Genomic DNA, 24656 nt, shown 5'->3' on the forward strand with positions numbered 1-24656 from the left:
TTATAATTACAATATTCAAAATTAAAATCCAAGAAAATAATTTAAATTATTAATTTTAAAATTAATTAAAATTACGTAAACTGAAAATTTCAAATTAAACATTCAAAACGATCTAATCGCAACGCAAACACCCTACGCACCGCACGCCCATGGGCCACACGCACACAGCCATCGCTGGCCATGTGCGCGCATCCTATGCGCTCGTAGCATAGCTGCTGCTTCAACCCTTCGCAAGCCATCGCACGAGTTGGTGCTCGCTGCGCGCGCGCCAGCGCTCGATGCACGCGAGCCATCGCTCGCTGTGCGCGCTCGCCAGCGCTCGTTGTGCGCGAGCCATCGCTCGCTGTGCGCGCTCGCCAGCGCTCGCTGTGCGCGCTCGATGTGCGCGCTCGCTAGCGCTCGCTGTGCGCGAGCCATCGCTCGCTGTGCGCGAGCCATCGCTCGCTGTGCGCGCTCGCCAGCGCTCGATGTGCGCGCTCGCCAGCGCTCGCTGTGCGAGGCATCGACGCTGGGCGCAGCACTCGTGGCACGCGAGCTTGCGCTCGCTGCGCGCGAGGCTGCGCGCGCTTGCGCGAGGCAGTGCGCGTTGTGGCGCAGCTCGCTTGCTGCCCACACGCGACTGCCGTGCCTTGCCTTCGCCCATGCCCTTTCGTCTATTGCTCGTAGCCCACGACACAAGGCAGGGATGCTGCCTTGTGCTCGTGCACCATGCCCTTGCTCATTGCATACGTGCCGCATGGGCGACGAGCTCCCTTGCTCGTCGTCGCATGCCCGCACTATACAACACCCCTTAAGGGTAACACGTAGCGTCCATTGCTTTGTGCGTGCAAGTTATATGAACGAATCGCATAAAATTTAAAAAATTTATATTTAAAATTAATGACAAATTAATAAATTAATATTAATTTCATAATTTTAGGGCGAAAAGTCGAAAATTTATTATTCAATCGATTTCCGATTATCATGGATTCAAGCCTAGGTCATAAAAAATTTAAAATTTATCATAAATTTACAATTTTTATGGTGGTTTTTAATCATAGGTATCTAATTAAATTATAATTAATTATAAAACCAAATTAATTCTAAATTATTCTAATTTTCAACAAATTAATCATAATTACAAATTAGATTGCATAATTAACAAGGCTAGGCATTCAAACTTGTTAAACATATACAGTAGGTCAATCAAAAATTCAAGATTTATCAACAAGAATCGCAAATATTTAATTTAACATCTTAAATTTACGAAATTTTGCATTCGAAAAACTAAAACCTTCGAAAAGTCATAGTTAGGCTTCGAATTTGAGAATTCTGGGTTCGGCAGAAAAAGACTTTTTTTGTCAAAATTTTAGAATGCCTTTTACATGCGGAATTGACACAAAAATCACTCGATTTGGATGAGTAACTAAGAAACTGCCGAAAAACTGCGTACGTATAATTAAATAAACGCAATTTGCAATTAATTAACAATTACAAAAATTAATCACCCCTTTTAATTCTTGCAAATTTGTAATATTTAACCATGTTCATGCAATTTAGATTATGAAAATAATAAGAGGCTCGTGATACCACTGTTAGGTTATGATACATATGACAATTCATAAATCATGCGGAAAAACCATTTAGCCAGGAATACATATTATTTACACATAATCATATAGCATAGTTTAGATACATACTCTTTGTTGCGTGCCTTCCCTAGCTGCGCCCGAACCGAACAAGAACAAGTCTTTAGGACTCCAAGTGTCGTCCCTCCGTAGATAGTCCACAGCACGTCCGGATCCGCCTTAAGATTGACCAACTAGAATCGCCCTTAAGGTACTAAAAATTTCGGCACTTTTGAGCAAGGAATGTGTCTGAATTTTTCTCTCAAAAACTCACTTTGAATACTTGAAAACTCGTTATAAATTGTGAACCCAGGCCACATATTTATAGGGGTATGGAAAGAGAATTGGAATCCTATTAGGATACGAATTAATTAAATTAGAATCATAATAAAACTCTTATTTAATTAATTTATCAAATAGAATTAGGAATTTAATCATTAAACGAATCCTGTACGTTTTAGGTTTCGTATGTGAACACAAACACCCACGCACGCACAGCAGCCCACGAGGGGCGCCATGCGCGCGCGCGCACAGCCCGAGCATCGCAGCCCACGACTGCCGTAGCCTTGGGCGCGCGCTGGGCCTGCCTTGCGGTGGGCCTGGCGCAGCCTTGGGCTGGCGTGTTGTGGCGCGCGTTTCCCTTGCTGGACGTGGGCCTGGCTTCGTGCTGGGCCTTCGTCTAGCAAGCTCGTCCGATGCTAATTCGTACGACGCGCTTCCGATTAATTTTCCGATTCCGGAATTCATTTCCGATACGAACAATATTTAACATTTCCGATTCCGGAATTAATTTCCGTTTCGAACAAATATTTAATATTTCCGTTTCCGGAATTATTTTCCGATTCCGATAATATTTCCGATTCAGACAATATTTCCGTTTCCGGCAATATTTCTGATTCCGGCAATATTTCTATTTCCGATAATATTTCCCGATACGTACCATGTTTCCGTTTCCGGCAACATCTACAACTTGGATAATATTTATATTTCCGATACGATCCATATTTCCGTTTCCGGCAATATCATCGTTTCCGGAGTATTCATTTCTTGCCTGTGACGATCTCAGCTCCCACTGAAACCAAGATCCGTCGATTCCGAATATCCATAGATGGAGTATTTAATGCCATTAAATACTTGATCCGTTTACGTACTATTTGTGTGACCCTACGGGTTCAGTCAAGAGTAAGTTGTGGATTAATATCATTAATTCCACTTGAACTGAAGCGGCCTCTAGCTAGGCATTCAGCTCACTTGATCTCACTGAATTATTAACTTGTTAATTAATACTGAACCGTATTTATTAGACTTAACATTGAATGCATACTTGGACCAAGGGCATTATTTCCTTCAGATGCATCATTGGGATCGGGATTAGAGAGCTTGTAGTTATATTTGTTTTGTTAAGTGATTTGGTTTGTTAATTTGGATTTGAAATTTGTCGTATTATTCGTTTTTCTTTGAAATTTAAATTAATATTTTCGGAATTATATAAAATAAAAAAAAATTACTGCTCCTGCTACAGTACCGTAATAAAAAAAATATATTTTATTTATTTATTAATTATTTGTCGTTTAATAATTATTCGTTTAATCAAATTAATTCTTATAAATCATTCTTGTTTTATTCTTTTTATGCTTCAATGTTTGATATTATGATTATTTTGAGAGATGGGTACGTAGCATAGGAAAGGACATATAGAATAGAAGCATTGTGTCTGCATTATGTCAACATGATTGTACTTTCTCTACCTGCTAACTGTTGTGTCTTCCCTATGCTTTGCGATTGCTATATATTCTTACTTATTGTGTATTGTGGGATCATACGGTAAGTGAGAGTACTAATGTTAGGTTATGATACATATGACAATTCATAAATCATGCGGAAAAACCATAAAGCCAGGAAAACATATTATTTACACATAATCATTTAGCATAGTTTAGATGCATACTCTTTGTTGCGTGCCTTCCCTAGCTGCGCCCGAACCGAACAAGAACAAGTCTTTAGGACTCCAAGTGTCGTCCCTCCGTAGATAGTCCACAGCACGTCCGGATCCGCCTTAAGATTGACCAATTAGAATCGCCCTTAAGGTACTACTTATTTTCGGCTAAATGGGCAAGAGTTTTGGCTGATTTTTCTGCTTAAAAATCCTAGCTTTGAATACTTGAAAACTTGTGTATAAATTTATGACCCTAGGCATATATTTATAGAACCTTGGAAAGGATTTCAAATCCTGTTAGAATACTAATTAATTAATTAGAATCCTATTAGAACTCTAAATAATTAATTTAATCTTTTAGGATTAGGATTTAATCTATGCACGAATTCTGATAGCTTTAGGATTCGTATAGCACATACACACGCACCGCACGAGCATCGCACGCCCATGCGCAAGCCTTGCGGCCCACGCTGTGCGCACGGCGCACAGGCCCACTGCCCGCAGCCCATTTGTGCGCGCGCGCCAGCCTTGGCTGGGACTGGCCTTGCGCTGGGCCTGGTCGAGGCATTGGCGTGTTGTTGGATGCGTGTGGCTTGCTGGGCGATGGCCTGGCTTCGTGCTGGGCCCTCGTCCGGCAGGCCTCGTCCGACGCTTATTCGTACGATACGCTTCCGATTAAATTCCCGGTTCCGGAATTCATTTCCGATACGAACAATATTTAACATTTCCGATTACGGAATCAATTTCCGCTTCGAACAAATATTTAATATTTGCGTTTCCGGAATTATTTTCCGATTCCGATAATATTTCCGATTCTGACAATATTTCCGTTTCCGGCAATATTTCCGATTCCGGCAATATTTCCATTTCCGATAATATTTTCCGATACGTACCATGTTTCCGTTTCCGGCAACATCTACGACTTGGATAATATTTATATTTCCGATACGATCCATATTTCCGTTTCCGGCAATATCATCGTTTCCGGAGTATTCATTTCTTGCCTGTGACGATCTCAGCTCCCACTGAAACCAAGATCCGTCGATTCTGAATATCCATAGATGGAGTATTTAATGCCATTAAATACTTGATCCGTTTACGTACTATTTGTGTGACCCTACGGGTTCAGTCAAGAGTAAGCTGTGGATTAATATCATTAATTCCACTTGAACTGAAGCGGCCTCTAGCTAGGCATTCAGCTCACTTGATCTCACTGAATTATTAACTTGTTTAATTAATACTGAACCGCATTTATTAGACTTAACATAGAATGCATACTTGGACCAAGGGCATTATTTCCTTCAGTCTCCCACTTGTCCTTAGGGACAAGTGTGCATTTCCTAATTCCTTTGTCGCTCGATGCTTGCTCTTGAACATAAGGTAAGAGTTGTCATCCTTATTATGTCCAGAGGTGTTTCTCGGTTTCAGAGTTCAATTGATCAAATAAACAGATAATCATAGCCTATGAGTCATCCGAGCACGGCCATGCATTTCACAGTTTCTAGCTCTCCGAGTGGCCTTGTACAACTTTTAAGCATCTCATCCCGATTTATGGGAGGACAATCCCAATCTTGCGATCTTGAGATTAGACTTCGTTTGATAGGTGATTACCTGAGCGTTGCCTTTATAGCCTCCTTTTACGGTGCGACGGTTGCTAAACGTCAAAGCAACCAGTTCTCAAACAAGTAATCTCAAATCACTCAGGTATTGAGGATTTAGTGTCTAATAATTTTAATGAAATTTACTTATGACAGATTTTCATCTCTTACAGTAAAGTTTCATAGGTCTTGTCCGATACTAGTCTTCCCAAAGTAAGTATCTATGCAAATGATTATGACATTGCCATGTCCACATAGTTCAAGAAACAGAACTACTAGTCATCTTGCATTCTAATCGTCTAACGTTTTCTATGCGTCCAATTTTATAGAAAACTCCGACTAGGGACCATTTTCAACCTTTGACATTCAAGTTCACTTGATAGATATTTCTTAGTCACAGGACTGGTCCTGACAGTCTATCTTGAATATATCGTCAAATTGAAGGGGCTCATCATTTAATACTAAACCAAGATTAAATGGAATATGAAAATACATTTCATATATGATAAATGTTCAACCCCATTGTTTAAGAACCATGGGCCTCAAAACCCATCTTTAAGACAGTTCATGGAATTCAAAGCTATGCTTGATTTCCAGTGCTACAATGTGAGTGTTGCTTCTCACTTGTTGCATAGGTTTAGTTATCATGCTTTGCCAATCTTAATATCCTTTTCATCGAATGTTCTTCGAGATATGATGATAAGATCTTTTGAGTTTGTTTAGTATGTGATCTAGTCTTTCTTACTTCGATAGTGGTTCTACGCATTTTGTAATGAAGAAACATCAAGTCAGCAGACATGTGATCCAGCCAAGTTCAGTGAAGAACTTTTTAATGTAAACAACTCAGTTTTATTGCTTCTTAGGCAATAAGTACTTCTACTTCAACTGTATAGGTTGCTAGTGATGCTTTGGTTTGGATTTACTTATCCAAGCAGTTCACGGATATGTGGAAGACTTCCCAGCTGTATCTTAAAACATAGAAATTAATATTTAATTTCCCACGCAACAACTCATGGTCTCCAATCCATGTTGCCATTTCAAAACACGATGCTCTATAGCTCGTCCTTATCAATGGTTAACTTCAAAGGGTCTTGCTTGATCCTTTGCCAGTGTTTATGTGTGTAGCATCAATATTTAGCATATCTTTATTTCCTTGAATCAAGAATTATTCCTATGTACTCTTTTCAAGTACCATAAGTATTCTTGATCTCAATCTGGTTGATCTTCACTTAGATTAATAGAGATTGGTATATGTTCGTCATGCCTAAAGTCATACGATACGTTTTTGGCGATCCTAATATTATATCATACATGATAAATTCTTTTGCAGAATAATTCCCAATTGAATTCTATTCATGTAAGTTTAGCTCATCTAGTTTCAGTAGATACTAAATCCAGCTAAATTCTTTGACATATAATATAGGTTAAGAATCTTACTTAGATCCTTTGATGTTTAACTTAGTAAATGCTTATACATAGTTCAAACATTCTTTACTTAGATTTATTCACATGGGTCGAATATCTCCAATGGAGTCTTTCGTGTTTGATTTAGTAAATTCCATTACTTAATCTAAAACATTAATATAAGATCTTTGTAAATAGATCTTAATACCCAGTATGTTCTAAGTTTCGCCTTGGTCCATCATTGATGAATAATTTCAAATCTAAGTCATTAACATTTGAATGTTATTTCACAATAGAGATATATGTGTGTGATACACATAGGACCAATTAAGTTTTATGTACTCCCACTAAACTTCTTATATATCTATAAGAATCATGTACATTTTATGAAACTAAAATACTTATTAGCTTCACTAAAATATAGTTCTAATTCCCAATTGCTTGCTTAAATCTGTACTTAGATTTTATAAACTAGCTTTTCTTTTCAAGCATTTATTTGGATCCACAAATTTTATGACATACCATGTACATAGTTTCTTCCAACATTTGACTGAGGAAGATGTTTTGTCATCCAATTGCCATATGCAATCATTGCTTGAATTATAGACTTAAGCATTACGATTTTGCATGAGGTTTCAACACAATCCACACCGTGAATTTGCTTGTAACCTTTAGCAACTAATCTAGCTTTGTGTGTGAACACACTTTCATGTTTGATGGTTTTTATCCTTAAAACAAACTTGCAACCAATAGGTGTGAAACTATTCTTGCAAATCAACAAAATTTCAATTTTGTCATCAAAACCTTGAGTATGTTTTATGGCCTCTAACCATTTAAAACATTTGAGTCTATATATGGCCTCTAACCATTTTAGGGAATCTGGGTTTCGTCATAGCTTTCTTACAGGTCACAAACTCATTAATCTACATGATACTAGTTTGACTGCAAGTTGTAGGTTTCTTTACTATCTAATAGAAGAATTGCATAGTTTCAGTGACCTGAACTCCATGTTTCTTCACTATCTAATAGAAGAATCTCATAGTTTCAGTGATTTGAACTCTATGCCTACTTTGGTATAGAACATCAAACAATAGAATATCAATAGCCACTTGAAAGTCCTTTGAATATTCTGTTCTCCTTAAAGCACTTGTAAAGTCTTCTAAGAGATGTCTATTCTTTAAAGCCACTTCTAAAGTCTTTAAAGAATAAGTGAGGATTTTCTGAAGCACTTCGAAAAGCCTCCGGAATGTCCGTTTATGTTTGTTGTTCGCCTCGAAGACTTTCGAGGTCTATTTTCTCCCACTTGTCATTTTGGAAACGAATCTCCAAAAGGACATCATTTCGAGCAAGCAAACATTATGTTCTCAAAAAAAAATTCGTGGTAGAAACAATACTCTTGTGTCTCATTTGAATAAATCACAATGAAACATATATCTATACTTGGGCCTTAGTTTGTTGAATAACAAACACTAAGCTCCCACTGAGTTTTGCAACTCTCTAGATATATTTTATGTAAAGTTATTCTGAAATTACTTTTCAATAGCTTTGACGAATTTGGTTTAGTTTGGTGGTAGTTGAGCATTTTGTTTTAGAAATTATAGGAAAAGTCTTTATGATTCATCATTGATCGAATCAAGTACTAATTGACTTCGATCATTCCAACGTAGATATGCCATATCTTATGGAGCTAGATTGTGAAATTACAACACACAATCATTGATGATCATATTTGGTCTCAAGTAATCATCAACATGATCTAACCTAGATCTTTATGATTTCTTGCCAAGTGGATTTTATACTTCTGAATCTTTGAACTAGCCAAACAGATTCAACTTATATCACATTTGAGTAAATAAACCTATATTCACTCAAATCCATGTGAAATAATAAAGTCATAAAATCTTTCTTTAGCTTTGAACTCTACTGTCTAGGCGTTCTAACAATAGTTCATATCTTTTGTTACTTTCAACAAGTAAGACTAGTTGTCTTAAATTGATTTAGAAATCAATGAACTTTCAAAAGTCCATCAAAATAGAGCTTTTGAATGTTAACTTATTGATATGGTCTAAGCAACAATGCCAAAGATTAGTGGAACTCAAATCAAGGGGTTGATTTGAACCTAGTAAAGTTCTTTAAAGTGTTGTTTGTTTTAATCAAGCATATTGACTCAACCCGTAAATGACCATTTTATTCAAATAAACAAACAAACAAGCATTATTTTTGTTCTTCTGAATGTGAGTCTTTCTGTGTTTGAAGTAGAAATTTAGGTATGCTGATTATGGAACAAAATAGCCATTAAGCTCCAGCCTTGAAAGGACTTAAAACAAACTAGATGACCCTACAACTAATGTAGCATTGCCATGCTTCATTTCCCACTTGTAGGTCATTAGTGTAGCCTAGCTTCCATTGTTTGAGTTATTACCGAAGTAAGAACCTCAAGCGGTATATGATACCAAGGAAGTTTGACTGCTAGGTCACTTCTCTTTAAACATAAGCTTATAGGTAGAAACGGAATCGTAAATTCCTTTCATTTGTTCCTCGTTTTCCTATTTCTTGTACCCTTTCTTATAGTCTTAAGAATTGAATTCTTTAGTGTTGACTTTTATACTTTGTTAGACATGTCCAATGTCACTCCAACAAGGTTCTTACCATTTAATTTATGTTGAATATTCTGTTTCAACTAGATGATCTTACCAGAAGCTTCTAAAGTTCTCTAAGCATCGATCTATTCGAATGTCTAGGGACTAGACTCATTCAAGAATTAAATGGACAAAGATATTAGGTTGTTAACCATTGGTAAAGCTGAGTGTTTAAACTCAATGCTTTATGATCTCAAAACTACCTTGTATTTTGAATTCACAAGCACCAATCGGTTTGCCATTCGATTTTGATACTCGAAAACAACCATAAAAGTCATTAAAAGAAACGTACATTTAAATTGCTTATTTTCTCTCATTTCCGTGAATCGTTCTTGGATTCATTACCAATCGAGGAAATTTACTGTTACCTTTCTAAAAGGATTTATTGCAGTGCAAGATATTTAATTATAAATAATAATTAAAACATTCATTGAAGCATGCAAAGTCTAAACATTTATCATGAATAATAACTTGAAAATTAAAACAATCATGCAATTCAAACAAGTTATTAGCATTTTATTCGAATTTATTGTTCCGGCAGGTGTGAATAAAATGATTCCAAGACCCTAAAATCATTGAAGAATTAAGCACAGTTTGTCGACTTAATCCTAAAACATCTTAGGTAAGCAAAAGCCTTTTGCTAATAGTCTAGAAACTATTCTTTGATAGGTACGTCTAAGAACTTATTAGGTAAACCTATCGATTTTGCCACGACATAAAAGGACTCCTTACTTATATCGTTGACTTTCACCAAAACTAACATGTACTCACAATTATTTGTGTACCTTGCCCCTTTAGGACCAATAAGTAACACCTCGCTGAGCGAAAACTATTACTAGATTGATGTAAAGGATATCCAAGCAAGTGTATATTTTGGCATGGCACCTTTTAACTCAATTTTTAAGTTTGGAACTTAAGGCTCTTACTATGTTGGTTAGATTTTAAGTGAACTAAAATCCTTAATCATGCAACATAATCAAGCTTTTGATCTCATGCATTTTAAGACATATTTAAAAGCAATAAATAACTTAAAACATGCATAAGATAAATGTGATCTAGTATGGCCCGACTTCATCTTGAAGCTTTAACTTCAAAGTCCGTCTTGAAAATCTCCGTGGGAGGCACCATTTTCTTCAAATAGGATAAGCTATAATTTAAACTAATTACAACTATTTGATGGTACGCAGACCATATTTGAATTGAAAAACAACTTTGGTACTTTAGACCAATTACATTCAAATTAATGGTACGCAGACCATATTTTCTATCCTATTTGGGCCATACTAGTCACTTCATAACCTGCAAAACAGTACATATACAATATATACCATTCACCTATCCATTAACATGAATGGCCCACATAGCTGGTTAGTAAAACACATTATGCATCACATAAACATTTGCATCAATTAATCAAGGGCACCAATAATCTACAAATTATTTAGTCCTTATTAATTCTAATCAAGTTGTTTTAACCTTAAGGTTTTGTAGACCTAATCAAGAGTTTATGACTAAAAGGGGCTCCCACTTAAACCAATAAATTCATATGCTTTACTAATTTTAAACATAAAAATGTATTTCTAGTCTGACCGGAAACATACAAATTTAATTAAAATTTAAAGCTCATATAAATTTATAATTGAATCCACAAAGTTTAATTTAATTTCAGTCGTATTTAAATTAATTCATGATTTTAATTTTAGTAAAATAATTAGAATAAATAAAATTTATTATAATTACAATATTCAAAATTAAAATCCAAGAAAATAATTTAAATTATTAATTTTAAAATTTATTAAAATTACGTAAACTGAAAATTTCAAATTAAAATTTCAAAATGATCTAATCGCAACGCAATAATCCCACGCAACGCACGCCCATGGGCCACACGCACACAGCCATCGCTGGCCATGTGCGCGCAGCCCATGCGCTGCCTCGCATCGCTGCTGCTCACCATCGCAAGGCATCACGCATGGTGCTCGCTGCGCGTGCCAGCGCTCGACGCACGAGCATGCTGCCGCAGCCCATCGCTGGGCGCAGCGCTCGTCGCACGTCGCAACACGCACCCGCACGCCATCGCTGGGCGCAGCGCTCGTCGCACGCGCAACAAGCGCTCGGACGCCATCGCTGGGCGCAGCGCTCGTCGCACGCACAACAGCGCTCGCTGCGCGCGAGCGATCGATGCTTGGCGCAACACTCGTGGCACGCGAGCTTGCGCTCGCTGCGCGCGAGGCTCCGCACGCTTGCGCGAGGCAGTGCGTGCTGTGGCGCAGCTCGCTTGCTGCCCACACGCGACTGCTCGTGCCTTGCCCTCGCCCTCGCCCATTCGCCAATTGCACACAGCCCACGACACAAGGCAGGGCTGCTGCCTTGTGCTCGTGCACCATGGCCTTGCTCATTGCATTCGTACCGCATGGGTGACGAGCTCCCTTGCTCGTCGTCACATGCCCGCACTATACAACACCCCTTAAGGGTAACACGTAGCGTCCATTGCTTTGTGCGTGCAAGTTATATGAGCGAATCGCATAAAAAATTTAAAATTTATATTCAAAATTAATGACAAATTAATAAATAATATTAATTTCAGGGCGAAAAATCGAAAATTTATTATTCAATTGATTTCCGATTAACATGGATTCCAGTCTAGGTCATAAAAATTTAAAATTTAACATAAATTTACAATTTTTATGGTGGTTTTTAATCATAGGTATCTAATTAAATTATAACTAATTATGAAAATCAAATTAATTCTAAATTATTCAAATTAATCATAATTACAAATTAGATTGCATAATTAACAAGGCTAGGCATTCAAACTTGTTAAACATATACAGTAGGTCAATCAAAAATTCAAGATTTATCAACAAGAATCGCAAATATTTAATTTAACATCTTAAATTTACGAAATTTTGCATTCGAAAAACTAAAACCTCCGAAAAGTCATAGTTAGGCTTCGAATTTGAGAATTCTGGGTTCGGCCGAAAAATATTTTTTTGTCAAAATTTTAGAATGCCTTTTACATGCGGAATTGACACAAAAATCACTCGATTTGGATGAGTAATGAAGAAACTGCCGAAAAACTGCGTACGTATAATTAAATAAACGCAATTTGCAATTAATTAACAATTACGAAAATTAATCACCCTTTATAATTCTTGCAAATTTGTAATATTTAACCATGTTCATGCAATTTAGATTATGAAAATAATAAGAGGCTCGTGATACCACTGTTAGGTTATGATACATATGACAATTCATAAATCATGCGGAAAAACCATAAAGCCAGGAAAACATATTATTTACACATAATCATTTAGCATAGTTTAGATGCATACTCTTTGTTGCGTGCCTTCCCTAGCTGCGCCCGAACCGAACAAGAACAAGTCTTTAGGACTCCAAGTGTCGTCCCTCCGTAGATAGTCCACAGCACGTCCGGATCCGCCTTAAGATTGACCAACTAGAATCGCCCTTAAGGTACTACTTATTTTCGGCTAAATGGGCAAGAGTTTTGGCTGATTTTTCTGCTTAAAAATCCTAGCTTTGAATACTTGAAAACTTGTGTATAAATTTATGACCCTAGGCATATATTTATAGAACCTTGGAAAGGATTTCGAATCCTGTTAGAATACTAATTAATTAATTAGAATCCTATTAGAACTCTAAATAATTAATTTAATCTTTTAGGATTAGGATTTAATCTATGCACGAATTCTGATAGCTTTAGGATTCGTATAGCACGTACACACGCACCGCACGAGCATCGCACGCCCATGCGCAAGCCTTGCAGCCCATGCTGTGCGCACGGCGCACATGCCCACTGCCCGCATCCCATTTGTGCGCGCGCGCCAGCCTTTACTGGGACTGGCCTTGCGCTGGGCCTGGTCGAGGCATTGGCGTGTTGTTGGATGCGTGTGGCTTGCTGGGCGATGGCCTGGCTTCGTGCTGGGCCCTCGTCCGGCAGGCCTCGTCCGATGCTTATTCGTACGATACGCTTCCGATTAAATTCCCGGTTCCGGAATTCATTTCCGATACGAACAATATTTAACATTTCCGATTCCGGAATCAATTTCCGTTTCGAACAAATATTTAATATTTCCGTTTCCGGAATTATTTTCCGATTCCGATAATATTTCCGATTCTGACAATATTTCCGTTTCCGGCAATATTTCCGATTCCGGCAATATTTCCATTTCCGATAATATTTTCCGATACGTACCATGTTTCCGTTTCCGGCAACATCTACGACTTGGATAATATTTATATTTCCGATACGATCCATATTTCCGTTTTCCGGCAATATCATCGTTTCCGGAGTATTCATTTCTTGCCTGTGACGATCTCAGCTCCCACTGAAACCAAGATCCGTCGATTCCGAATATCCATAGATGGAGTATTTAATGCCATTAAATACTTGATCCGTTTACGTACTATTTGTGTGACCCTACGGGTTCAGTCAAGAGTAAGATGTGGATTAATATCATTAATTCCACTTGAACTGAAGCGGCCTCTAGCTAGGCATTCAGCTCACTTGATCTCACTGAATTATTAACTTGTTTAATTAATACTGAACCGCATTTATTAGACTTAACATAGAATGCATACTTGGACCAAGGGCATTATTTCCTTCAACTAATTACTAACATAGAAACTATGTTTAATTGTTATAGATCACTAATCATGTCTGGCATGGAAGAAAATAGAATAGGGAGCAACTCTAACCCTATTGTTCTGGGCGATGATGAAAATGAAATGGATTACGAGTCTGACATTAATAGTTACACAGTTACACCAGCTATGAACTTGTTCTGCGTCAAGTTTTAAGAGCAGGAGAACCTGATAGTGATGATGAAGCCCTTCGTGAGTTTGATCGTGTTAGAGGGCAAACTAGGGTCGATATCTATCAAGCTGTTTTGAGACCTGAAAGCGATTCTGAGCCTGAGTTTGAGCCTGAGTTTGAGTTTGAGCCCGAGTTTGAGTTTGAGCCTGAATTTGAGTTTGAGCCTGAGCCTGAGCCTGAGCCTGAGCCTGAGCCTGAGCCTGAGCCTGAGCCTGAGCCAGAGTCTGAGCCAGAGGAAGATAATCATCAACTTCAAGGTCCACGAAGATCCTCAAGGCCAAGAAAACAAGCTAATTATTTTGATATGGATGATGATGATGAACTTAAATATGAGTTATTCACCCTAGAAGGTTATAGCGAATCAAAGGACAAGTATGATGATGTCTCCCTTTAGCTTTGTTTACATATTTAGTTGTGTGTGAGAAAAATGTTAGACAATTCGCCCAACCGTAGTTTATGTTTATATCGTAGAACCTTTTTACTTTATTTTGAGAACAAGTGTGTTAATATTTAGGATTGTTATCGACATTCTTCTGAGGAATAAAAGTTAGATTATTGACTATCTAAAGGATCAAAGTTTATTACGGGCACGCAAGGGGAATGTTTTCTTCTTTTATTCTACCTTATTATTCGTGATGATTGAAGTTATTCCTTGTTTCTCAGTTGAATGTTCTGCATGCGAATATCATTCATAAATGATTGTTCATTTTGTGTGAATTTTGGATGTTGGTGTGATATTACATTGCTAGAAGATAATATAAGTAAAGTTTTGAACCTGAATTAGAGTATATTAATTTCAGGTCGCGCTCTAGGATGGCCAGTAATAACGACCTAGCCGCTGCTATTCGCCTCTTGGCGGAAAGATTAACCCAGGAAAGAACTGAGCGCCCCGATTCTGCAGGGGACGTGTTTGAAAGGCTTGCGAAAGTTAAGCCACCGTACTTTAAGGGGCAAGAAGACCCTACCTTCCTTGAAAACTGGATCAGGGAGTTTGAGAAACTATTTGGGGCGGTGAACTGTCCTGAGCATATGAAAGTAGGCTAATCTTTCCTCTACCTGAAAGATGAGGCCGACCTTTGGTGGAGGTAAAATGGAAATAGACTAAGTGCTGCTGAGGGGTTCAATTGGGACTCATTTATTGTTGCCTTGAGGGGGAAGTTTTATCCTCCTTTCATGAGAAAGCAGAAAGCGCAGGAATTTATCAACCTTAGGATGGGGAATATGACCATTGCTGAATACTATAGTAAGTTTATAGCTTTGTCGAGGTTTGCACCTGAGGTAGTAGCTACTGAGGAACTAAAGGCTCAGAGGTTTGAGCAGGGGTTAACCGATGAAATCCAACTGGGATTAGGTGGGGAGACCTTTGCGTCCTTAGACGTTGTGTATGGGAGAGCTGCTCATATTTATGGCCTGCAGACCAGGAGAGACAAGAAGAATATTTTTGTTGGGGATAAAAGGAAAGAGTTTAATATTGGGGGAAGTCAGGGGAACTTCAAAAGGAATAGAAATGGTAATGGTAATGGTAATTTCCAGGGAAGAAACAACCAGGGGAATAACTATAACAACATAAACCAAACTGACAGAGCATACCACTGCAATAGGTGCAACAACAACCACCCTTGGAAGGATTGTAAGGGAGAATTGGTAATTTACAACTACTGTCATAAGAAGGGACATAGGGAGTTTGAGTGCTTTACAAAGCAGAAGAGAGAGCAGAATGGTAGTGGGAGTAGTAACCAAAGGAAACCAGGGTTTAACCATTCAGGGAACCAAGGTCCGAAGCCTGCTGGGGCACCAAATAACCAGGGAAACCAAAACAAACATGCCAATGGGAACAACAATAACAACAAGGCTCCGGGAAAGCTGTTCGTAATGAGTAGAAATGAAGTTGAACGTTCTGCAGATGTAGTTTCGGGTACTTTCTCTGTTAACTCCTTACCTGTTAAAACATTGTTTGATTCAGGGGCAACTTATTCTTTTATTTCGTCCTCTATTGTTAAAAGTTTGAAGTTAGTAGATTTTGAGGCAATTGATTTACCTGTTAGTATGCCTACTGGTGCAACCATAAGGTGTACGGAATTATTAAGAACTTGCCTTTGAAGATAAAAGATTGCACTTTTCCATCCAATTTGATAGAATTTAGTTTGGGGGACCTAGATGTGATTCTGGGTATGGATTGGCTAAGTTTATACAAGGCCAGGATAGATTGTGAGATTCGGAAAGTAAGCCTAAAGAACTCTACTGGGAAATCGATATCATATAGGCGATTTGAGAAGTCTAAGAACTTTGGGGTGATCTCTGCGATGCAAGTGAGGAAGTTGGTCAATAAGGGGTGTGAATTATTTTTCTGTAGTGTCCAGGATGTAAGTAAAGAAGTTGGGGCGATGATAGAGGATGTTCCAATCGTAAATGAATTCATAGATGTATTTCAGGTATGCCACCTGCTAGAGCCCTTGAGTTTACCATAAAGTTAAATCCCGGAACTGCACCCATATCCAAGGCACCTTATAGGATGGCACCTCCATAAATGAGTGAGTTGAAGACCCAATTGCAAGAGTTGTTCGACAAGGGGTACATTAGGCCTAGTGCATCACCATGGGGAGCTCCAGTATTGTTTGTCAAAAAGAAAGATGGGAGTATGCGGTTATGTATTGATTACAGGGAATTGAACAATGTAACAATCAAAAACAAATATCCTTTGCCTAGGATACATGACCTTTTTGACCAGTTGAATAGGGCAAGGGTGTTCTCAAAGATTGATTTGCTTTCGGGATATCACCAGTTGAGAGTAGCTGAGAAAGACATTCCTAAGACTGCATTTAGGACTCGTTATGGTCATTATGAGTTTACAGTAATGCCTTTTGGGTTAACCAATGCACCCGCCATATTTATGGATTTGATGAATAGGATTTTCCATGAATTTCTAGATAAGTTTGTGGTGGTATTCATTGATGATATTCTGATCTATTCGAGGAGTGAAAAGGAACATGATGAGCATTTGAGGATTATCTTGGAAACGCTTAGGAAGAACCAGTTGTATGCAAAGTTCTCTAAGTGTGAGTTTCGTCTGGAAAAGGTAGCATTTTAGGGACATTATGTGTCAAAGGAAGGAGTCTCTGTGGATCCTGCCAAGATTCAAGCTGTGAGTGAGTGGCCTACTCCAAAGAATGTGTCTGATATTCGGAGTTTCCTAGGTCTGGCTGGTTATTATAGGAGATTTCTGAGAGATTTCTCAAAGATAGCAAGACCCATGACCAACTTGATGAAGAAAGAATCAAAATTTGAGTGGAGCGAAAAATGTGAGGAAGCTTTCCAAATTCTCAAAGAGCGTTTAACCTCAGCACCTGTTTTGACCTTGCCTGATGGGAATGAAGGGTTTGAGGTATATAGTGATGCGTCGAAGAATGGTTTAGGGTGTGTGTTACAGCAAAATGGGAAGGTGATTGCGTATGCGTCGCGTCAATTGAAACCATATGAGGCCAATTACCCTACCCACGATATAGAGCTAGCTGCGATTGTTTTCGCTTTGAAAATTTGGAGACATTACCTCTATGGGGCAACATGTAAGATCTTTACAGACCACAAAAGCCTAAAATACATTTTCACCCAGAAAGACCTCATCATGAGACAAAGAAGATGGTTAGAGTTGATCAAGGACTATGATTTGAACATCAGTATCATGAGGGGAAAGCAAATGTAGTTGCCGATGCATTGAGTAGGAAATCTAGCCATAGTATGAATGTCTTGGTAGTACCTGAAGAGTTGTGTCGAGATATGCAGAGACTTAGCCTGGAAATAGTAAATCCTGGGGAAACCAAAGCAAAACTGAGTGCATTATCATTGGGGTTGTCCATATTCGAGGAGATTAGAGAAAGTCAAGCTGGGGATGAATACTTAGAGAAGATCAAAGAAAAGATGGGTCAAGGGAAGGAAGTAGATTTCAAGATTCATGAGGATGGTAGTTTGAGGTTCAAAGGGAGATGGTGTGTACCACAGAAGTGTGAAGAACTCAAGAGACGTCTTATGGATGAGGGGCATGATACTCCATATTCTGTGCACCCTGGGGGTGACAAGTTGTACAAAGACCTGAAGCAAATCTATTGGTGGCCTAATATGAAACGGGAAGTTGCTGAGTTTGTGTCTAGATTCCTAACATGTCAGAAAGTCAAAATAGACCACAAAAGACTCATGGGGAAAGTTCAACCTTTAGAAGTGCCTGGATGGAAGTGGCATTCCATTTCTATGGATTTTGTTACTGCCTTGCCTAGATCAAAGAACGAAAAATGATACCATTTGGGTGATTGTGGACCGTCTAACCAAATCAGCCGTGTTTATTCCGATTAAAGAGACATGGAAAAAGAAACAGCTTGCAAAGACATACATTAAGCATGTAGTGAGGTTGCATGGGGTCCCAACCGATATTATTTTAGATCGTGATTCAAGATTCCTCTCGAAATTTTGGCAAAAGGTCTAGTTAAACCTTGGGACAACATTGAAAATGAGCACTGCTTTCCACCCTGCAACCGATGGTCAGACTGAGAGAACTAACCAGACTATGGAAGATATGTTGAGGGCTTGTGCTATTGACTTTAAGGGTAGTTGGGAGGACCACCTAGACTTGATCGAATTTTCATACAACAATAGTTACCATGCAAGCATTAAGATGGCACATTTTGAGGCACTATATGGGAGAAAGTGTAGAAGTCCCACCTGCTGGAATGATTTCAGTGAAAATATAGTTTTGGGAACGGACTTCATTGAGGAGACTGTCAAGAATGTAAAAATGATTCAATCTAGAATTCAAGCTGCCCAGGATAGGCAAAAGAGTTACGCTGATTTGAAAAGAAGAGATGATGAGTTTGCAGTAGGTGATAAAGTGTTCTTGAAAGTATCACCAACCAAGGGTGTGATGAGATTTGGGAAAAAGGGCAAGCTAAGTGCAAGTATGTAGGCCCATATGAGATTCTGCAACGAATAGGGAAAGTAGCATACAAGTTAGCCTTGCCAATGGAGTTCGAAAAGATGCACGACGTGTTTCACATTTCCCAACTAAAGCGCTATATCCCTGATGAGCGTCATATCTTAGAGCCTGAGAGAATCCAGATTGATAGTAGCCTCACATACGAAGAAAGGCCTGTGAAAATCCTTGATAGGAAAGTGCGTAGTACACGCAATAAGGACGTCAGCATAGTGAAAGTGCTTTGGTCGAACCACGAATACGAAGAGGCAACGTGGGAAGCCGAAGCTGAAATGAAGATCAAGTATCCAGAGTTATTTTCTGAGGTGAGTTACGAGGGCGTAACTCGTTTTCTTTAAGGGGGGTAGAATGCGATAGAAATTCGCGCTTTTACCTATTTTTATGGTATTTTTATGCATTTTATACTTATTTTTAGCAACCTTTACATGTTGATGCAAGTAAATAGATTCTCCGCATAAGAAAATGTGTTCTTGAGTATTACAAGTTACTCTTAGTTGGAAAAAGAATGCACAAGAGTGGCACAAAGTACTTCTACAATAAGAATAAGTTGAAAAGTTTGGAAAGATATGTTAATTTTCGTGTCAAGTTTCGGGACGAAACTTCTTTTAAGAGGGGTAGATTGTAATCCCCCGTAATTTTATACATTTTGTTTATATATTTTAACGTATATTTAATATATTTAATATATATTTAAATATAATTTACGGATTTTAGAAATGAATATGTAATTAAAATATAATTATTTTATTTAATTTGGAATACTTTTAATGATTTATGAAATCAAAATGCATTTTCGGATTTTACGTCAAAACGAATTCGAATTACGAAATCACGTTCGATTGAAATTAGACTTTTGGATTCATCAACCTAAATCCTACTCCTAGCCCAATTGGGCAAAGCCCAAACAAATAAACCCAACACAATACTCCCTCCCCCTTTTCCTAATTCACGTGAAACCAAAGATCCCAAATGTTAGGTTATGATACATATGACAATTCATAAATCATGCGGAAAAACCATAAAGCCAGGAAAACATATTATTTACACATAATCATTTAACATAGTTTAGATGCATACTCTTTGTTGCGTGCCTTCCCTAGCTGCGCCCGAACCGAACAAGAACAAGTCTTTAGGACTCCAAGTGTCGTCCCTTCGTAGATAGTCCACAGCACGTCCGGATCCGCCTTAAGATTGACCAACTAGAATCGCCCTTAAGGTGCTACTTATTTTCGGCTAAATGGGCAAGAGTTATGGCTGATTTTTCTGCTTAAAAATCCTAGTTTTGAATACTTGAAAACTTGTATATAAATTTATGACCCTAGGCATATATTTATAGAACCTTGGAAAGGATTTCGAATCCTGTTAGAATACTAATTAATTAATTAGAATCCTATTAGAACTCTAAATAATTAATTTAATCTTTTAGGATTAGGATTTAATTTATGCACGAATTCCGATAGCTTTAGGATTCGTATAGCACGTACACACGCACCGCACGAGCATCGCACGCCCATGCGCAAGCCTTGCGGCCCACGCTGTGCGCACGGCGCACAGGCCCACTGCCCGCAGCCCATTTGTGCGCGCGCGCCAGCCTTGGCTGGGACTGGCCTTGCGCTGGGCCTGGTCGAGGCATTGGCGCGTTGTTGGATGCGTGTGGCTTGCTGGGCGATGGCCTGGCTTCGTGCTGGGCCCTCGTCCGGCAGGCCTTGTCCGATGCTTATTCGTACGATACGCTTCCGATTAAATTCCCGGTTCCGGAATTCATTTCCGATACGAACAATATTTAACATTTCCGATTCCGGAATCAATTCCCGTTTCGAACAAATATTTAATATTTCCGTTTCCGGAATTATTTTCCGATTCCGATAATATTTCCGATTCTGACAATATTTCCGTTTCCGGCAATATTTCCGATTCCGGCAATATTTCCATTTCCGATAATATTTTCCGATACGTACCATGTTTCCGTTTCCGGCAACATCTACGACTTGGATAATATTTATATTTCCGATACGATCCATATTTCCGTTTCCGGCAATATCATCGTTTCCGGAGTATTCATTTCTTGCCTATGACGATCTCAGCTCCCACTGAAACCAAGATCCGTCGATTCCAAATATCCATAGATGGAGTATTTAATGCCATTAAATACTTGATCCGTTTACGTACTATTTGTGCGACCCTACGGGTTCAGTCAAGAGTAAGCTGTGGATTAATATCATTAATTCCACTTGAACTGAAGCGGCCTCTAGCTAGGCATTCAGCTCACTTGATCTCACTAAATTATTAACTTGTTAATTAATACTGAACCGCATTTATTAGACTTAACATAGAATGCATACTTGGACCAAGGGCATTATTTCCTTCAGTCTCCCACTTGTCCTTAGGGACAAGTGTGCATTTCCTAATTCCTTTGTCGCTCGATGCTTGCTCTTGAACATAAGGTAAGAGTTGTCATCCTTATTATGTCCAGAGGTGTTCCTCGGTTTCAGAGTTCAACTGATCAAATAAACAGATAATCATAGCCTATGATTCATCCGAGCACGGCCATGCATTTCACAGTTGCTCTCCGAGTGGCCTTGTACAACTTTTAAGCATCTCATCCCGATTTATGGGAGGACAATCCCAATCTTGCGATCTTGAGATTAGACTTCGTTTGATAGGTGATTACCTGAGCGTTGCCTTTATAGCCTCCTTTTACGGTGCGACGGTTGGTCAACGTCAAAGTAACCAGTTCTCAAACAAGTAATCTCAAATCACTCAGGTATTGAGGATTTAGTGTCTAATAATTTTAATGAAATTTACTTATGACAGATTTTCATCTCTTACAGTAAAGTTTCATAGGTCTTGTCCGATACTAGTCTTCCCAAAGTAAGTATCTATGCAAATGATTATGACATTGCCATGTCCACATAGTTCAAGAAACAGAACTACTAGTCATCTTGCATTCTAATCGTCTAACGTTTTCTATGCGTCCAATGTTATAGAAAACTCCGACTAGGGACCATTTTCAACCTTTGACATTCAAGTTCACTTGATAGACATTTCTTAGTCACAGGACTGGTCCTGACAGTCTATCTTGAATATATTGTCAAATTGAAGGGACTCATCATTTAATAAACCACAAATTAAATGGAAAAATGAATTCTTTTCATTTATTGTGAATGATTAACCAATAATGTTTTACAAAGATTTAAACTCTAAAACTTTAAAACATTAAATAGGGATATCAAAGCCATTCTCCAATATGCTTGATTCCCATAGCTGCAGTGTGCGAGTTGTGCTTCGCCTGCGGCAGAGGTTTAGTCAATGGATCTGATATGTTGTCATCAGTTCCAATCTTGTTTATCTCGACTTCTTTTCTTTCAACGAACTCTCGTAGAAGGTGAAATCTACGAAGTACATGCTTGACTCTCTGGTGGTGTCTAGGCTCCTTTGCCTGTGCAATAGCTCCGTTATTATCACAATACAGGGCTATTGGTCCTTTAATGGAGGGGACTACACCAAGTTCACCTATGAACTTCCTTAGCCATATAGCTTCCTTTGCTGCTTCATGTGCAGCAATGTACTCCGCTTCAGTTGTAGAATCCGCAATGGTGCTTTGCTTAGCACTTTTCCAGCTTACTGCACCCCCGTTGAGGCAGAAGACAAACCCAGACTGTGATCTGAAATCATCTTTGTCGGTTTGGAAACTTGCGTCCGTATAGCCTTTAACAATTAATTCATCATCTCCACCATAGACTAGGAAGTCATCTTTGTGCCTTTTCAGGTACTTCAGAATATTCTTGGCAGCAGTCCAATGCGCCTCTCCTGGGTCTGACTGGTATCTGCTCGTAGCACTGAGTGCGTACGCAACATCTGGGCGTGTACATATCATAGCATAAATTATTGAACCAATCAATGATGCATATGGAATCCCATTCATTCGTCTACGCTCATCAAGTGTTTTTGGGCACTGAGTCTTGCTTAGAGTTATTCCATGAGACATGGGTAGGTAGCCTCGCTTGGAGTCCGCCATCTTGAACCTATCAAGCACCTTATTGATATAAGTGCTTTGACTAAGTCCAATCATCTTTTTAGATCTATCTCTGTAAATCTTGATGCCCAATATGTATTGTGCTTCTCCTAGATCTTTCATCGAAAAACATTTCCCAAGCCAAATCTTGACAGAGTTCAACATAGGAATGTCATTTCCGATAAGTAATATGTCGTCGACATATAATACTAGGAAAGAAATTTTGCTCCCACTGACCTTCTTCTATACACAAGATTCGTCTGCGTTCTTGATGAAACCAAAGTCACTTACTGCTTCATCAAAACGTATATTCCAGCTCCTGGATGCCTGCTTCAATCCGTAGATTGACTTCTTTAGCTTGCATACCTTTTTAGCATTCTTTGGATCCTCAAAACCTTCAGGCTGTGTCATAAACACAGTTTCTGTTAAAACGCCGTTTAAGAAAGCAGTTTTGACATCCATCTGCCATATTTCGTAATCGTAATATGCAGCGATTGCTAACATTATCCGAATAGATTTTAGCATTGCAACTGGTGAAAAGGTTTCATCGTAATCCACACCGTGGACTTGCATGTAACCTTTTGCAACCAATCTAGCTTTGAAAACATCAAGTTTCCCATCCTTGTCCTTTTTCAGTTTGAAAACCCATTTGCTTCCAATGGCTTGGTAGCCATCTGGCAAATCGACCAAATCCCATACTTGGTTTTCAGACATGGAGTCTAATTCAGATTGCATGGCTTCTTGCCATTGCTTGGAGCTAGGGCTCGTCATAGCTTGTTGTAAGTCGCAGGTTCATCACTTTCAAGTAATAGAACGTCATAGCTCTCGTTCGTCAAAATACCTAAGTACCTTTCCGGTTGAGATCTATATCTTTGCGATCTACGCGGGGCAACATTTCTAGTTTGACCATGATTCTCACCAGATTCTTCTAAAGATCTCTGAGTTTCATCCTGAATGTCATCTTGAGCATTCTCTAGAGTTTGTTGTTCGACTCGAATTTCTTCGAGGTCTACTTTTCTCCCACTTGTCATTTTGGAAATGTGATCTTTCTCCAAAAAGACACCATCTCGAGCAACAAACACCTTGTTCTCAGATGTATTGTAGAAGTAATACCCCTTTGTTTCCTTTGGATAGCCCACAAGGATACATTTGTCAGATTTTGGATGAAGTTTGTCTGAAATTAATCGTTTGACGTATACTTCACATCCCCAAATCTTAAGAAAAGACACATTTGGAGGTTTTCCAAACCATAATTCATATGGAGTCTTTTCGACAGCTTTAGACGGAGCTCTATTTATAGTGAGTGCAGCTGTATTTAGTGCATGTCCCCAAAATTCTAATGGAAGTTTGGCCTGACCCATCATTGACCTGACCATGTCTAGCAAGGTTCGGTTCCTCCGTTCTGACACACCGTTCCATTGTGGTGTTCCAGGAGGAGTCAATTCTGATAGAATTCCACATTCTTTCAGATGGTCATCAAATTCATAGCTCAGATATTCTCCGACTCTATCAAACCGCAGTGCCTTAATCTTCTTGCCTAATTGATTCTCTACTTCACTCTGAAATTCCTTGAATTTGTCAAAGGATTCAGACTTATGCTTCATTAGGTATACATAACCATATCTACTGAAGTCATCAGTGA

The sequence above is a fragment of the Spinacia oleracea genome, chromosome 3 (genome assembly GCF_020520425.1).
Source record: "Spinacia oleracea cultivar Varoflay chromosome 3, BTI_SOV_V1, whole genome shotgun sequence".
Classification (NCBI taxonomy): Eukaryota; Viridiplantae; Streptophyta; class Magnoliopsida; order Caryophyllales; family Amaranthaceae; genus Spinacia; species Spinacia oleracea.